The following is an 18,970-nucleotide window of genomic DNA, read 5'->3' on the forward strand; positions in this document are numbered from 1 at the left end:
GCTATTTAGTAAAATCGATTTTCCTTACTGTTATATGCAAATGAGGTGATTTCTTAATTGTATATTTTGCAAGAATCATACTATATATAGAAATAAATGAAATAAAGTAATGGATCTTTTGTATATATTAATCAAATTGTGAACAAACAGACAGGAATATGAATTTATATATATATATATATATATATATATATATATATATATAAGCATTAGGCTTCAAAATACCAAAGTATCAACTGATTTCTTAGTTCTTCAATCACATGACACAATACCTTTTATTTGTTTTGTTTTATGATATATCAACTTTTAAGGTTATTTAATACTGAATTCAGACATTTTGGCAAAACTTTTTTGGTTTCATGTTCTTAATATCCTCAAATATTAATTAATTTTGTTTGTTTCAACAAATTATTCATAATGTAAATGTATGTATATATTATTATGTATATATTATTATTATTATGTATATATTATTATTCATAAATTATTCATAATGTAAATGTATATATGGCATCATCATGTTGACACACCAGTTCCCGTTAGATCACCCAAGTTAAGAAACGTTGAGCCTGGTCAGTACTAAAATGGATGACCATTTGAGAATTCCAGGTGTTATATGTACTCTCCCCTTATCTCGGCATTGTTTCCAGTCATCTAGCACTTCTCCTTGCCACTCAAGCAGTGCCAATTCAAAAGTGTGGTTGGGAATTGTGCAACCCTTGCCTCACAATTACTCGCACAGCTACCTTTACAGAGGATATCCATTGTTTCTTGAGACTGAACAGAGGCATCGAAATGTAAGTATATGAGTTTCATGCCAGCCAGGGCAGATTCTATTTGGCCCATAGATGTGACTCTAATAGGTACTATCACTCTGGGTCAGAGTGGACCAAAGCTCTCACACAGGGATCTTACCACTGGGTTAACGCCATAGTCAAGACAATAACTTTTGTAAATGATTTATTATTGTTGAACCATTTTATATCTAGATGAAAATGGGGGTTCATACCTTTCCCAATAGTATAACAGTGAATGTGATAGATCCAATACGATTTGAAATCATCTTGTGGATTCCATAGTCCATGTCATTTAACAGTAAGTTGTTACTGCCTTCTCTCTTCATTTGGAAAAGTAGAATCTATAACTGAATTATTAAGTGTTAGTCAAAGGAAATCAATGTACAACAATTTGGGAATTTAATGAAATGTTAGGCATAAGTTATCCAAAAGTTCATAACTGACTCAAGTAACTGGGAAGAAAAATTGAATGAATACATGTCAAACCAATAGTGATTTTCTTTTTGTTTTGTTATTTATATAAAAAACAAAAATATCATTATTGGTATTATGATAACCCTTCTTTTTAGTGGAATCATTCAACCACGGTAGTGGTTGAATATATGCTTAAGTCCGAAATTGAATGAATCGAAACACATTCAAACTCCCACCACTAATTCCGTTCGCAACCAAATTTCAAACAGGTTATATAGTTGGATGGAACACCTCATTAGCTACATTTTGAAAAAAAAATTTCGAAAATTGGTTCAGTAGAAAAAAAGTTACAACAAAATATATGGGTTCACAAACAGGAGAGTAAGTACATAAGTGACTAACGCTTTTTTTTATTTTGCATAACTTTTTTTGTATATAAATATTTTTTACTGCTATTTTTCCAATATGACATGTTAGCGTAACGGTTAGAGTACCGGGGGTTGGGGGAAAGATTTTAGGTTCAATCCCGTGTATCGTTTTTTTTTTATAATTAAAAAAACGAACTTTTCTTTTAATAACTAATTTTTTTTTAACTCTCCTTATGATTTTATAGCAAAAAATGGTGAATTTATCAATTAAAAATATTAGTGAATTCTATGATATACATATTCTTTGAATGAACTCAAATTTTTCGTTATCACATTTGATGAAAAATGTAGTCCCATTTTGGCAATGCGTCTGACCAATGATGCTTTTGAACCCGCGACCAGCACTGCGATGTCATCAGCAGCAGCCTGGGCATAAATATTCCTATTTTTAAACTCCTTTAAAAGAGGATTCAGCATACAGTTCCATAGTAAAGGTGATAAAATCCCACTTTGGGGGTTTCATTTAACTACTTCCTTGTTAACAGTTGCCCTCAGTAGTTCTACTTGAACTGTTCTGTGCCTCACCATATACTCAATCCATCGGATGAGTACTGGTGGCACATTGAGTTCTCGTAGCGACTTGAACATACTACTGAAGGGTATGTTGTCAAAAGCTCCAACGATATCTAAAAAGACACCGAGTGCCATCTTTTTTTTGTTAGTTTACGCTCTATACAGATCACGAATTCATGAACCGCAGTCTCGGTAGAGAACCTGGCTCGGAACTACTGTGATTGAATGATAAATATTGCATAAATGTGTGTTTGAGAGCTAATTTTTTTTGACAATCATTAATAAATATTATAAATGTATATATTAATACAATAGCAATGCCTGGAAAAATCATGGATTATATGGAAAAATGCGTGCATGAAAAGTAATATTCTTAAGATTTTATTAAACCTGGAAAAGTAAAGGACAAGAAATTCAACCTGGAAAAGTAAAGAACAAGATATTCTAGTAAAGTAAAAAATAAGAATTTTTTAGACTTAAAATATTGCAGCAAAAAATAAAATTTGAATATTGATAAATATTTTATTTATTAGTTGCATATGTTGTTGTTTATTGTTGAGTTAGAAAGAATTAAATGATCCTAATTATGATATAATAAAATTATTAATTTTTATGTAAATTATAAAATTATTAATTCCATCTACTAACTAACTAACTAATGAATTAATTTTATTCAAACAATTTTCACTACATAAATATATGCAAATAATAGGGGGGAAATAAGTTCAATCCAGCGACTGACACCCTTTCTAACTCAACAATAAAAAACATATGCAAATAATAAATAAAATATTTATCAATATTCAAATTTTATTTTTAACTGCAATATTTTAAGTCTAAAAAATTCTTATTTTTTACTTTACTAGAATATCTTGTTCTTTACTTTTCCAGGTTGAATTTCTTGTCCTTTAGTTTTCCAGGTTTAATAAAATCTTAAGAATATTACTTTTCATGCGCGCATTTTTCCATATAATAAAATTATTTGTGATAAAAAAGAAAAATTTTCAAGGTAAAAAAATTAATTTCATCATCACAAATTTGAAGCAAACAAAAACTGATTGCTTCATTCTATCACTCTTTCAGGGTGCTTGTCAACTTTGTGGAATGATGGAATATGTTCTGTCCTATCAGAGTGAAGGCTTCAATTCTATTTAAAAATATTCTTGGCTTTACAATTGTAACACTGGAAACACATGCCATTTTCTCTTTTATCTTTTATAAATGGTATTTTCTTGGAAATTGTTCAAAGAAGATTCAATCTACAGTTCTTTCAGTTCTTATCTTTTCAATGACACTCACAAGTAATTGTTCGAGAACGTTATTTTCTTGTTTGGTTAAAATGTTACCAAATCTTTAACTCACACACTTACACACACAAACACACCTACGCACTCACAGAAACATTCATATACATTCTACATGCCTGTATACTGTGATATTTCCTTCTCTAATCTTTATTTTCAGATTCTCAAGTCGAATGTCAGTTATTATCTTCAAGTTCTTTTGTAAAGAATCGTCTGCTTGTCTTCTTATTCTTCTGTAATCTCTTTGTGTTACAAATTTGCACTCAAGTCACAAAAGCTTTAGGTGATTGTTTTTTTGTTGTTTTTTAGGAGTGGGGGGACTTTTACGTACATTTTATTAAATTTTAGATTTGCATTTATTTTAAATGATAATAAGATAATTATAAGAATTGTGATTAAAAAGAAAATGGAAAAAAGCAACTATTCATAAATAGTTTATAATAATAATTTTAACATGAAAGAGAGAGAGATAGGGAGGCAAATAGAGAGAAGGGAAAGAGAGAGAAATATGCTGATGTATACAGTGAACATTGGAATTGAATATTTGAAAAATATTCATTAAACATAATTCCAATTTACAATACATTTATATGGGTGATGCATTAATAATATAAACTAACAAATAGAACAAAAATATTTAATTTGTATTATTTCGATTCATCAGACGCATCTAAAAAATTCAGAAACATAAAAATATTTAAAAGCATAAAACACAGAAAATTTTTTTTTTTAAGTTTTTTTATAAAATTTGATTTCCAATTGGATTGCATATTGTCCTCATTTGCAATTACTGACCAAAATTATTTTCTGCAAGTTTTTACAAGTTCTTTGCAAACTTTATATTGCTTAAACCATAGCCTACTTTTCCTGGCAACCATTGTTCCTGACCAGGTTGAGTAGGGGCCTTGTTTGAGCTCGCAACAGTTAGGTTTTAGCCTTTTACATGAAAGTATCTAATATCTTCACATCAACTTTGATAGTGCTTAGCCACATTTTCAGTTGACCACCTTGTTGTTTCTTCTGTATTAGGAGGATTTAGGGGGTATAACAATGTTAATCAAGGTCCCCAGTGAATGACACACAACATGATCCAACCATCATAACCATCTTGATAACATGTTGCCCTTTATTGATAAGAGACAAATTCACCAAAGAAGTGGTCACATGATTGGTTCACTTTATTCACATAATCTGCCACAAGTACTCTCAATCAAATATGCCCAGTTTTTCAACATTACTCTGTTTCATCTTTCAAAGCAAAATTACAGCAAAATTGACCTCAGAAATGTTTGATAAGTACAGCATCTTGTGATGTGGACCACAAACTAGATTGAAGTTGTATGAATGATCAATTTTTTGTACATTTTAACCAAAAGAGAGTAGACAATGCATTGTGGATGCATTATTGGCAGCTCCCATAACTCTTGCTAATTACTATGCTAATGCTAATAACTAATTTGTCCCTCAGTTCTCATTCAGAATGAGTGATTTTTCTGACAAAGGGAAAAGAAAAAGCTGTAGTCTAGGTCAACAGTATTTTTGTGTGAGCAGTTGCCTAAGATGCTGGACATTTTCTGTTTTATGTCTATCCTTGTAGCCATGTCACTAATAAGGGTGCTGGAGGTAAACGTTTTAACTGGGCTGACATTATCTGCCTGGATTAACTACTAAGGAGCACTAGGGTTGTTTGTATTGCCATTTGGTGAATGGATTCTGGATCATTTAGTAGCTTCTGGTGGGGCCTCTCGATGCCATATTAGTTAGTAATTGTTATGGCTTTACCTTATCTATCATAAGCTACAAAGAAAAAAAAATTTCTTTGTTTCTTTTTCTCTCTTACTTTCCCTCTTTGCCCTGTTTTAACCAAGTCTGTCGACCTGTTCCACAAATCCCAAAACTCCATCATGAAAAGTTTCCAGAAAAAATACACAATTAAACCCAAAACTCCAACATAGACCCCCACTAACATGCCTATATATATCTCTATATATAACTCCCACAAATAAAATACTTTACTAATGTTCACAGTTATTAGTTTATTTTTACAGGCAGCATTTTCTGAAAAAAAAAATGCAGATAGATGCTAACTCTCCACCTTATCAATTTAATGAATAAAATTAATTTTCTTATAACAAATAAATACTACTATTACGAAATACCAGTTTTAATTTATCTAATTGCATTACATTTTTAAACTCAAACTTTCTATTGAACTTAACTGTTCAAATCTATTTTTGTGTTGTAAGATGTATTCTAAAATATTCCAAACTGACACCACAGTCTGGTGGATTAAAATAGCTTAAAACATGCCCAGATTTCTTCACGAAATCTCTATCTTTTGGACTGCTGTCCTAATCTTGGCCTTTCACAAGGTTTCAACTACTGTGTACTCCTGACTTCAGATGCCTTTCGTAAGAATCCATAGCCTTTTGGGGAATTTTGAATTGAATGCTTTATTAAATCCACTGATTTAGATTGCTCTTATTTTTTTTACTTTTTTTCGCTCCAAAACAAGATCTATTGCCACTAAAGTGTAAGGGACTATTGTGATAGAGGCCAGATTTATAAGGAGTAAACTGAGTGCGGACTGTGATAGCAAGATGTCTTATTCCAAATATAAACTCTCACTCACATCTTTAGAGCAAGATTGAGTCTATAATCGAGATGCCATGTGCAGAACACACAGAAACGCATACTCATTAGTATAAGATGTACGAAATATGTTTTAACTCTTTCTATTTCTGTTCACAAATTTTTATTTAAGGGGTGAGGGTCCAGTTTATAGTATTTTTCTTACATATTTGTAGATTTTATTGACGGGTGGTTTCAATTCTTATGGGCTTGTCTTAATATGCAACCCATTTACTTTAAGTTATGTTTGGTTTTTAATCAGATGATGGTTATTTTATTTGAACTTACCTGCACTTGGTTGGTGATATTGTATTGGATTATGTTGGAATTTCCTTTCCTTTCAAACTAAGCAATGCTAGATTAGAAGTGAAGACGAGGATTAGGTAACTCTTGCTTTACTATTATACTGACACTCTTTCAGGTAGTATTTATTCTCTCGACAGACAGCAGGCCACCTCCCTCTTTCTCTTGTTATTATTAATGTCACTATCATATTATTATAAGAGTTGTAAGCAATCGAAATAGCTTTGTTAATGCCTGGGGCAACATAGTGTGCCACTTGTAGCGGACCAGGATATATATACCCTAACTTCAAGTTGTGAGCTAAGTCGAGAAAGGAAGATGCTGCTTATTGCTCTTTCTTTTATAGGTGTTTCCGGTAGTCTTTTGCGCATGTGTGTATTTCCTTTGAAAGGGGAAGTGACGTTGTCCTTGTGTGCATACGTGTGCGCGTGTGTGAGTACATGTGTGTACATTAGCGTGTGTGTGTATGAGTGTTTCGTTCAAACGCATCCATTCCATTTTTAAATAACGAGGTCACCATTTTCCTGTTGCGCGTGGCAAGAAAAGGAAATGGAGTAGAGGAACAAAAAATGAAATGCTGAAATAATTATTTTTCATGCGTGCCGTGAATTTTTGTGGGAGAGTTTAGCTTACACCACGTGTTTCGTTCACTCTCATTCATTTCATTTTTAAAATAAAGGGGTCACCATTTCATGTTGTGGACCAGGATATATATACCCTAACTCGCTACAAGAAAAAATAATGAAACGAATTGAATGAAGGAAACAAAGAACTCAAATGCTGGAATAAAATAAACATGTCGTTTATTTTCTGTTGAGAAATGAAAGTCTTGGGTGTACACATGTTCATTCAGCCGTTGACGACTACGCCCGTGGAAGGAAAGGGGAATGCAATAGAGAAATGCGAAGTGGCAAGCCGGCCTGTAGAAAGAGAGGGTTAAGCTCAGTAGAGCGTCGCGCACATGTCTGTTTTGATGGACCAAAGCCGAAGGGGAGATAGAGTGAGAAAGTCAATCCAGTTTGTGGAGAGAGAAAGATGAGAAAAAGTCAATCCAGGTTATGGAGATTGAAAGCGTATAAAGTGTACGTACTGTTTGTTAGCTCGTGCCCCATACATAGTCGCAGGGGGCGCGACGCGCGCAGGCGTCCCGAAAGGGGGGGGGGCGAATGGTCTGACGACCGCTCACCTCGAGAGCTAAGTCGAAAAAGGAAGATGCTGCTTATTGCTCTTTCTTTTATAGGTGTTTCCAGTAGTTTTTTGCGCATGTGTGTATTTCCTTTGAAAGGGGAAGTGACGTTGTCCTTGTGTGCGTACGTGCGCGTGTGTGAGTACATGTATGTATGTTAGCATGTGTGTATATACACGTGAATGTGAGTGTATGTACGCAAACGTGAATATATGTACGTGTGTGGACGTGGGCGTGTATGTTTGTGTGCGTGCGTGTATATGACAAGTAATATAGCTTGAAATGTGAACGCATGTTTATGTTTGAGACTAGAAAAGGCTCGTGCACACTTCACGATTAGCCTGGTGTGTTTCTCCACTAGTTTAGTATCGAACCTTTTCTCCTCAACTGCATGCATTGTATTTTAAGAACAGCTTGATTCAAGTTTTTAAAAATGCATTTAATATTAATAAAAATTAAATTTGTTAAAAATTTTAAACATTGTTTCCATATGCAGAAACGTTTTACATGTAAGAGATGAAAAATTCTTTTGACTTGAAAAGTAAATATTGCCCCATCCCACTCCCTGTTTCCGGTATTGGATGAGTTATTTTCAATCACAATCATATTCAAAGGAAATTTTGATGTAATTAAAACAAAATGCATTTTAATTCTTGTAAATATATTTAAATTTATTCAAAAATCAAAAAAAAAATGTTTCCCGTGAAAATATGTCTATTTGGATTTTTCAACTTGAAATTTCCCTATTTTAACAATTTTGTTCTTGGAGCAACCACTTCTCTTCCACTCTTTTACTCTGTCCTTGTCTGTGGAAGGTATTTTCCCAAAATGAATGTATTATAATAGATAACGATCATGTACTGATGAAGGTGTGTAAGATCAACTGTATTAATTTATACAATGAACTGAGAAAATGGTTGCTTATTCCATTCACCATCTTTGACATTATTGATCAGCACTTTGCACTTTGTTTCACCATTGCTATAAATCAATCATTTAAACATTTAAAAAAAAAAAAAACACACATACACACACAAACACAAACACACACACACAGAATATCAAAATTCAAACTCTGGGAGAGAAGGAAACCAAAAGCAGCATTGTTACCAATTTGTAATGCAAGGTTTGGTGTGATGTTAACCTGCCTCAAAATGAAGCCATCAACTGTAGACGTGTGCAGACTTGACGTTTAATCTCATTTCGTCATCAATCTCATTTCTACTGTGTTTCAGTGTCAGACTAAGTGGGAATTCTGGAAATCAAAAACTTGTCAAAGAAACTGGAAGATTAATGCAGATATAGAAAATTATTATGACTATAGTTTGGTTTATTTTTGTAAGACATATCAACCGTTATTTTAGTGAAGGGTGTCATTTAATTGTCAATCAAGTGATTTTGTAAAAGTTTTTATTCTTTAAAGTTAAAACTTTCAAATATTTATAGATTCAAAGTTTAAAAAGTAATGGAACTGAGATTCTCTATAACAATAAAAAAAAATAGCAAATGCTATTATTTATACTCCTTTTCATACTATATCTTCTATCCTCCTATAAATTTGTTTTTCTTTTGTGTGTATTGATATTCATATTAAAAACCCTCTTTTCTATTTATTTAAAAAGAAAATACAATTTTGTTATATATGGGTTGTGGAATTGCAAAAGATCTAGCTAATTTGCATATTCTTTTAAACATTCATTTTAATTAATTCCCTATCAATTTCTTCGGTTTTCTAATGATATAATCATCTTTAGTTAACTATTATGTGTAATTATATTCATACAGATATTCTACAGGATTTATACTTGCATAATATTTGTGTAAAAAGTTTATAGTAAACATAAAATTGTTTCCATATATAAATATATATGGAAACAATTTTATGTTTACTATAAACTTTTTACACAAATATTATGCAAGTATTATATGTATATGTATATATTTTTGTTTAACAAATTTTGCCTACCAAACTCCTCCTAGAGTTTTTCGTCTACAGACATGAAACTTCATTTATAAGGTATTTGAATCCATGCAAAACTTTTCTACAGGGGAGGTTGCTTTTTTCGCCGATATCTTTGAAAGTCATCCTCTCCTTTACAATTATACAGCCTTAATTTTAAAAATTGTCACTTCCAGTTTGGCGGTGGTCGTAACAGCATAGACGGCAAGTTTTTTTCCCATTCTTTTCCTTCATTGTGGTACAGGTTCGAGCCTGCCTTCCTACTACCACTTTTTTTTTTTTTGCTCAACATACACATCCAAACACCCGGGCACCCCCGCCGGGCTGAAATGCTAGTATATATATATATATATATATATATATATATATATATATATATATATATATATATATATATATATAATCTGCATAATGGATTCTATTTAATCCATAATTAGGATTCTGACAGGTACTACCACTTCAGGTTAGAGCGAACCTGATTAGTAACTCAAGAGTGACTTCATACTTTCTACATCTCCCAAATCGGGGCCTCATCAGCAGATAGATTTTAAGATTATACCCAGAAGCAAATTGAAATAGTTGATGACGTTTTTTAAAAAAAAAATTAGATAACAAAGATTTCACAATGTATACCTCCACTGTGAAATCCATCTTTCCTCAGTGAAGGTTTTTTGCTAGAATTTCCAATGCTATATTAGCTTGTGCCTGGGCATAAAGATTATATTTAAAGACATTGACAATGATGGTGAAAAACAAGTATAACAACTCTTTTAGAATGCAGAATACTGACCAAACTGAAATCTTTAAATATTCAATAGACATTTTAAAAAAATATGTCTAAGTAGTTCATTTGTAATCCTTTAATGACAGAGTTGGGGGTAATTTATTAAATTGAACAAGTTTTTTTTTTGAACATGCTAAGAACGTAACATTGTAAATTGTTTGTTTTGTAGAGGGAAGCTGGATCGACTGGTCTCTGAATTCATGAGGAAGTCGAGAGCGTGGGTCGAAACACCTTTCTCTAAGAAAAAAAAAACAAAAAATACGTCAGCAAATAGGTATGACTCTGGAACAATTGCAAACATTTAAATAACATTTTTTTATTAACCAAAAGAAAATTATTTTTAATGTTTAGAGGTGAAGTCAGAGTTCTTCTCAATTGTGAAACTGTGGGCTATTCCACTTGTGTTGAAAATATCAGTATCTCTAATGTGATCTGTGCTGCTGTGGTTGATGTTAGAGCCTCTGCCTCCCCACGTGGAGAAAATTAAAAGGCTTGGAGTCCATTAATGATATGGTGAGATGTGTATCTGTTATAAGGCAAAGATTTGGGAATGTCCTTTGAGTGGAGAAAAATATTACTTGATTGTGAATGCATGTGATAGTTTTTAAGTGACTGAAGAAATCCTTCACGACTGAGGAAGTATCAAGCTAGCATAATGTAATGACAAAAACTTGAAGGAAGTGAAATACTGTGGAGAAGAATGTCCATTCATTGTTTCAGATTCTTAATGAGAAATCGAATATTTCGTTCATTTGCAGTTTTATCTAATACTTTAATCCGTGTCGATTTGGGTACTAGCAGTTGAGTATGCATGGTGATAATTTTGGCCGGTTATTTGGTCTGCGAAAGATTGTCTGTAGATCAGGAAATTATTGCTGGGACATGTGGAATGGTTGTCTGAATTTGGTAATCTTTAACCATCCCTTGGAGTTAGATTCCAGCGGCATTAGAAGTGGTGACAATAGTGTCTTAAGAAAAACTTGTTGTTTTACGTCTAAATAGACAGAGTCCAGTGTATGTGATAACCACGGGCAGTGGTGATGGTTACTTGTTTAAATTTTGGCGGATTAATCTTTATATTTCTCGAATGTTCCAACCTGTTTACTGTATCCATATGCAAAGAGATAAAAATGTAGTCACATGAGTTTGTGTGTCAAGGCCATGCATTACAACACGTTTTCTTGCGGGATACTGATTTGCATAGGTGTTCGGTGACATAATCTAAATTTTCCCACAATGGATAAATTCCGGCTGTATGAATTCTATTGTTAATGCAATGAACGACTTGGGTTAGTTGGTCACTACAGTTTTAATAATTTGTGATGATGGTATAAATATTGAATTGCATGAATATTGGGAGTTTTTGAACCTGAATGGAATTTATATCAATCAGTTTACAGATAGGAACAGTAGAAAGGATTGAAAAAAAACATAACTTTTTATTTTTTATTTGTTTTTGTTTTCATTTTTAAAAATAATTTTTGTAACGTTGAATTTTGGAGAGTTCATTTAATAATTGCTTTTCACATTTTGTTTTTCTGCTGTGTTTCCCATAAAAGCAAAAATCATGTTGAATGTAATTTTTGTAATGCATTTATTTAATCTCCCTGTTTCAAAAATGCGACTTCAAACTTAAGCCTGACAGACCAATGAACGGATGGACAGAAATGCATACACGTATTTCAGATAAGACATGTTTTAATTTGTTTGCGATAAAACTAATAAAAATACTATTTCAAATTTAAGCAAAAAAAACTAATAAAAATTCTATTTCAAATTTAAGCAGTATGAACTGAATATCTAAATAATAAAACCAATAAGAATGCTATTTTAAACTTGAGCATTGTGTACACAAAAAGTGTACTATAATATTAAAACTCACAAAACCACAAACTCATTGGAAGGATAGTCGAATGTTATTGGGGGAGTATTCATGATGTAATGAATATCGATATAGACTATAAAATCAGTTATTCTGAGTCCAAATCCAGTCAGTTATTTTACTCACATACATTGTGATGCTATTTGGAAAAGTATGAATGACCTAGTAATGTATGTTCAATAAATCATTTATGTTTTGGTATTAAATAAATGATATGCAGTTAAACTGACAAACCGAATCAAACGTTTACCTTGACAGCCAAACTGACTAAAGATTTAATTTCTGTTGATATCTTGTTATTTCATATCATTGTCCTAATTTTAGTTGTTGCCATTTTCACAATGTTTCAACCAATGGATTAAATATAAAGGTTTCAACTCAAAATTAGCAAAAGGTCATGGATCACAAGCTAAGTAAAGAGGAGTGTAGAGTACAAAATTAGCAAAACAGTGTGAAGCATATAAATAATAAAATAGTTTATTTGCCGACTTGAGAATTATTTTATGCATCAAGTCAATTGATTTGTGAAATAAAATCAATTGATTGAAGCACTTCATTGTTCATCAAATTGATGAAAGTCTTTTACTTCCCACAACAAAGTTTGTTTTTTGTTTTGTGAGTAAGGTTATTCTAAAAGATCAGGATATTTTTCCTTAGAATAGCTGGCCTTGGCAAAGTACTTCTATTGAGTAGATTGGGGAGAGAGAATCATTTAAGTTATTCTCTATTCTTAAAACATCATGATATCCATGATCTACCAACATTTAATTCACAGACGAAAAGACAGAGTTAAAACACTTAGATGCAACAATAATATTTTATACAAAACTTACAATAAGAATATATTATAAGGACAAGTTATATGTTAAGGACAAAGTGAGGATACGTTGTGTTAAAGTGGTTATGCTCCATTGAGGTTGAGGACCTGTATCTGAGAGATTCACCTTCAAGTAATGATTACATGACTTCCTTGGTGGTTGATCACGTGGTTAGCAATTGCTCTATCTGATAATTGTATTCCTACAATTACATTAGGAAAATGTAAATCTACGAATTTTAATTTTATTTTATACTTGCAGAAATATCAGGCATTGCTCAGCAATGAAAGTGGTCTTTATATATTAGAAAACAAAAGCAAAACATGAAGTATATTAATTTGTCATTTTAAATAGTTAAAAGTGTAAAAGATAAAAGCATTTTGACTCCATTTTATTACAAGTATAATGAAAAGTAATAATGGTAAGAATATATCATTATAACTTTTCATTATACTTGCAATAAATTTTATCCAAAATTTAAACAAATGATGTAAAACATTCTCCTTGCTATTTATGGATGTTTGGCATGAAAGCAGACGTCATGATATTATTGTAAATTTTTTTAATTCATCATTGGATTTCTTGTAAATTTTACTTGAGAAATTTGTTTTGAGTACAGGGTTTGCATCCCCTTACAGGAAGATAGAGATACTGTAAATGTGGAAAAACAGTTTCAAAAGGAAATCAAATATCATTCATTAACTGGCGTCATGTGAGCAAAATAAATCAGGTTCAGTGGTTCAGTTAAAAGCATCCTGCAGTTCTATTGAAGAAGTTAAAGATGGCGGTTATAAATAATTTATGTGGTTTTTCTTTTTGTTGTTGTTTTTTTTTATTGTTTTCAGGAGAAACATCTGCAAAGATAATTGATTATCCTTTTAAATTGGACGGTTTTAATGAAAATGGGATTCTCTTGGGATCCTCAGTATTTCATTAAATCATATCAAGTATGAATGAAGTGATATTTAAGAACGGTTATCATTTTGTGGATTGCACACAAGAACAGGATCAATAAATTAACCTGCACACATACACACAAGAGACAGAGAGACAAACACACACACATAAACACATCAAATCCATTAGAAGGAAACAATTTGGCTAAATATCAGCTGATGATAGCAATGCAAAATATCACAATTGATTTTTTAAAAAGAAAAGATATCCTTAATCTGCTGTTTTTGTTTTTCCTATTGTTACATTTCCGATCCAATTTCGAGCACTCTGGTTATCATCAGTCCTTGCATGAAGATTAGTATGTAGATCTGCTCTATTCTGGCTTAGTCAAAGGCAGGGGAGTCCACCATCAAAAATGTGCCACTCAGCTTTATCCCACCAAGTTCAAAAACCCATGGGGGAAAATTTTTGAAAAATGGTAACAAGCCTAGGTATGGGCTAATATATTTTTATCCCTCTGGAGTCATAAGGTTACACTTTTCTATCTCTTAGCTAAAGAAGGGTATGAGATGGGCAGGTTAGTAAGAAAGCATAAATGTTCAACAAAGGCAAAAATATGAAGGACACAAATCCAGAGGATTAAATTTGATCATTTTTTTGGTTTGTTTTTATTTTTATAAAAAATCAACAACTCAAACAGAACTGAAAAGTCAAGGCAAAAATGAAAATCTCCTGAAATTCTCAATTGCAGGGAAGCATGACAGGGTTAATGTTCTCAAAGCATTAGAAATCGACAATCCAATAATTTTCTCAGTCAGGAGGATTACTCATTGAGTCAGAAAATGAAGATGAAAGTTAAGCAAAGTTCAAATTGCCCAAACGCTCATGAATACACCAACTCCAAAGTTATTATAGTTCAAGCCAGTAGCTGTTAAAGAGCAAGAAAACCACATAAGATATTTAGGAGGAGAGAAATCTTGTCAGAAATAGAGAATAAAAATGAACTCCTCACCGACCTTTCCATCCATAAGAGAAACATTAATTCACATATGATAACCTTGTGCCATACATTTTTCTCTCTTTCTCTTTCCTATATTTTCCTTTTTTTATCTTATTAATTTTTTCTTTTTTTCTTTTTTCTCTTTTCTTGTTATTCCTTCTTTTCTTTAATAAAGAAGGATCTCCACGATTTGCAAGACTTATGTCTTATTTAGTTAAGTCGAATTCACAGTTCACAAAAAAATCCATGGCTCGCAAAAACATCATAAACTCGTTTTGCAAGGTAACCTTGGTAAACCTACTTGCTTGATTCTTGATAAATGCAGTTGCAACCCTAATCTCTTGGATCACTCGTGTTAAGTAATCGTTTAACCATCTCAGCAAACATGGCTCTCTTTGGGATTTTTGCAGTGTTTCTTATTGGGCTTTCTGTTATTATTATCCCTATCGTTCTCTGGATCTCCCCCAAATCAACCAAATGTCAAAAAACTGTCTTGGTTCATAGTCCACCAAGATATTGTTATGTGACTATGCCCCCGTAACCATACTTTTTGTCCATTTTGTTGTCCAGCAGACTTTAGCTAGTTTAACCCACACCTCCTCTCTAATTTGTATAGAATCTGGCTCATCAGATTTTTCTGAAAACACTCTAACTTTAGGGTTTCGTAATTGGTACTTAAAGACCACCCTATATGGTACTGTTTCCTCAAACTGCCCAGATTTAAGTGTCATATTGAGCCAAAACACTGCTTGTGCAGATGATATTCCTTCTCTGTTGGCAATGGCTTTATAGTTCTGTGATTCTGTTCTATGATACCATTTTCGCTCAGCTGATAAACTACTCTATAATACAGCCTGATATTCCACATCCAATATCCTCTGAGTGGAACACCACCCCATTGTTCATCAGCTTCACTTTGACTTGTCCATGCTCCAAAAAATATTTTCCAATTCTCTTCAATTTCTCTTCAAATTACAAATCTCTCTGGATTACAATCTACCATAGATAGGTATATTTCTCCTTTATAGTGTATGATGTCAATAGACAACCGCATTCAATCAGTGGCCACTTGAACCTCCTCTGCTTCATGAATGATTCGTGGCAAGTCGATCAACTGTCATCAATCACAGTTTCTGACTATCTTTTGCACACCATCTTTCATCCTTCCGTACTAGATAAAGCATTCTTCTCCTACATAGTGTAGCTCATGCAATTCCCTCACTTTATTTTATTCAACACAGTATGGTGCCATAATCGTTCTCTCTAGTTTAAGCCAAATTTTTTTCACCTTGGTAAATATAAGGTGGGCCTTATTTTTGCTAGAGGGCACAAATGTTACACTTAACTTTTAATCGAACTCATCAACCATTTCTTTTAGAATCCACAAATATTGTAGGATAATTAATTTTGCTGCTCCTTTTATTAGGATTCTTTTTTCATCAAAGATAAATACAGTTACAAATAGTAACTAAATCAGTTTATCGATTTCCTTCAGACCTCATTTCAATGCAAGGTTCACACCCTTTTTTGTAGCTTCCGACTCAGTGACATTGATGTGATTATAATCATATTTCTTTCTTAACCATGGTGTATCCTCGACTATCAGACTATCAATTTAAACACACACACACACACACACACACACACACACACACACACACACACACACACACACACACACACACACACACACACACACACACACCAGTGTCTATGCTGCTTGCATTGCACTGTATACAATATATATATATTTACAATATATATATATATGTATATATATATTTTTTTTTTTTTTTCAAACGACAGGACAGTAAAATTATCCCTAATAATTTTACTGTCCAGTTGATTGAAACAACTTGTAATGATTTAAGCAAAAATCCCTGAGGTTGAAATAGTAAAAATATATTTAGCTCTACTAACGTATTAAGCACTTTTTTTCCTTGTTTTTTTTTTACCAAATATACCTCCTGACACACACACACACACACACACACACACACACACACACACACACACATATATATATATATATATATATATATATATATATACAATGCCTTTTTCTAATGTGGAACATGCCATCTTCCTGAAACCATTTTCGAACCTCATACACAACTTGTAACACATCGATCGTCTTGCTATCCACTATATCTTCCAAATCAATTCCTTTTGCTTTTCTTTTTAAATTCCTGCAAGTGGTTCTAATCTATCCATATATTGGGCAGTGGCCCTCTAGTCTTCCACAGGAAGAAAACATTTCACATCTGCTCATTTCATCATGTATCCTGACAGGTCTTTTCCTCCTATAAATATAAATCTTCCTGCACTATTCATATTAAACCAGAGACTCAACACTGTTCTGCACTTTAACAACTTCAATGGTTTTGCTGTTAGGCCAAACTTTTCAAGATGACATAAAAGTTTCACTGCTGATATTACCGTTTCATTAACCGGAATTTCATCAATATACAAACCTGTGTTCTTCTTTTTTATTTTTGCTATGAGTTTTGTGGAAAAATTTAACCTGAATCCCAATCTAGTCAGACTGTGTATTTCCTTCATACTGGACCAACTGGAACTTCTATAAAAGTCTTGCAATATAAATTTGTAATTATGCCAATTTCAAATCCATAATCTTTGTTGCTGTTGTCATCTGCTTCCACTTCCTCATATTTTCTCCACGAACATCAATTGTGTCTCCACCAGAGTGACACATAATGTATTTATTTTATTCTCAATAATCAGGAACTGGTCTGACTTTGTTCTTCCTGGGTTGTATCACTACAATTATGGGAAGCGCTCCCATTTTTACATTTTGATCCCATTCTTACTAGGATTCCTTCTGCAAGCGAACGTTTAAATTCATTCACATAATCAACCTTTTGTTATTCAGTTAGTTTTCTGAAGTTCTCTTTCATTCAATAGTCCCCGTCATTCCATGAAATTTTGTGCCAAAGTCCTTCTCCACCACTTCACATTCAATTTTTTTATTCACTCGGTTTAGATGTATGCTCCTCTGATATCCACATTACCATTTTCGTTACCTCCAAGTGGGCAGATAATATCCATCCCCATCATGATCTCAACACCAATGATCATTTTTCCATCACAATTTATTGGTACTCAACTGTTGTCCACATATTTCTAATGTTATACTCCTAATTTCTCTGCATGGAATCTTGTGACCATTCACTGCTCTTATAACACTTGTGTTCCTACAATCACTTGAAAGACTGGATCGACTTAACATGGCAGTACAGCCAGTATTGATGAGACTCTCATACTTATGTAATTTACTAACGTTCCTAACATTGGTAGTGATCCATTTTGCACAATTGTTGATGCAAAGAAGTAATGCACCAGTTTTTATTTCCCTTTATCTCACATTGTGCCCCGATTCGACTCAGCTATAACAATTATCATACATGGTTTACAATCTCTGTTATATAGAGGTCTTATTAAGAGAGTCTTATTAAAAGTTTGTTGTAAGAGAAAGATGTTGTAAGAGAGATTTTGTTGAGAGAGATGTTGTAAGAGAAAGAGAGTCTTATTAGAGTGATGTGTTGTAAAAGAGATTGTTGTAAGAGAGATTTTGTTGAGAGAGTCTTAGTGTAGATGTGAGATGTAGAGTTCACATTGTAGATATGAGATGTGTATGTCAGACATTTTATAACACAGATATATATAGACATATAATAACAATTTTCACTTTACCTTTTGGTAGAATCACAACACAAAGACGACGTTTATAAAAACACATGATGGGTTTATTTCTTCTCACGACCGGTTGTGGTTTTCTCATCAATAATTCAAAGCTTCACATATTAAGTTTCAAAGTGACCGTCTCGCTTCTAGACGTTCGAATTCCAAACTGCAGACTATCGTCTGTCGTTCTCAAACTCCCTCTGAGTTTCTCCCAGTTTCTCCTTGCTTAACTCTAAACTTTTCTAACTATATCTAGAACTTCCCATTTTTCCATGACGTCATACGCATGTTAAAACATGTGTCTTCTTTCACATGTTCTGGACATGCGTGTTCAAAACCCTTTCCTTT

The 18,970-nt window shown here is 32.7% G+C and overlaps 1 pseudogene; it reads left to right on the forward strand.

Annotated features, from left to right (window-relative positions):
• The first annotated feature begins 503 nt into the window (after positions 1-503).
• Positions 504-621, forward strand: LOC145280432 (5S ribosomal RNA; annotated as a pseudogene).
• The last annotated feature ends 18,349 nt before the right edge of the window (positions 622-18,970 follow it).

The sequence above is a fragment of the Euprymna scolopes genome, chromosome 7 (assembly GCF_053919585.1).
Source record: "Euprymna scolopes isolate OS-2025 chromosome 7, ASM5391958v1, whole genome shotgun sequence".
Taxonomy (NCBI): domain Eukaryota; kingdom Metazoa; phylum Mollusca; class Cephalopoda; order Sepiida; family Sepiolidae; genus Euprymna; species Euprymna scolopes.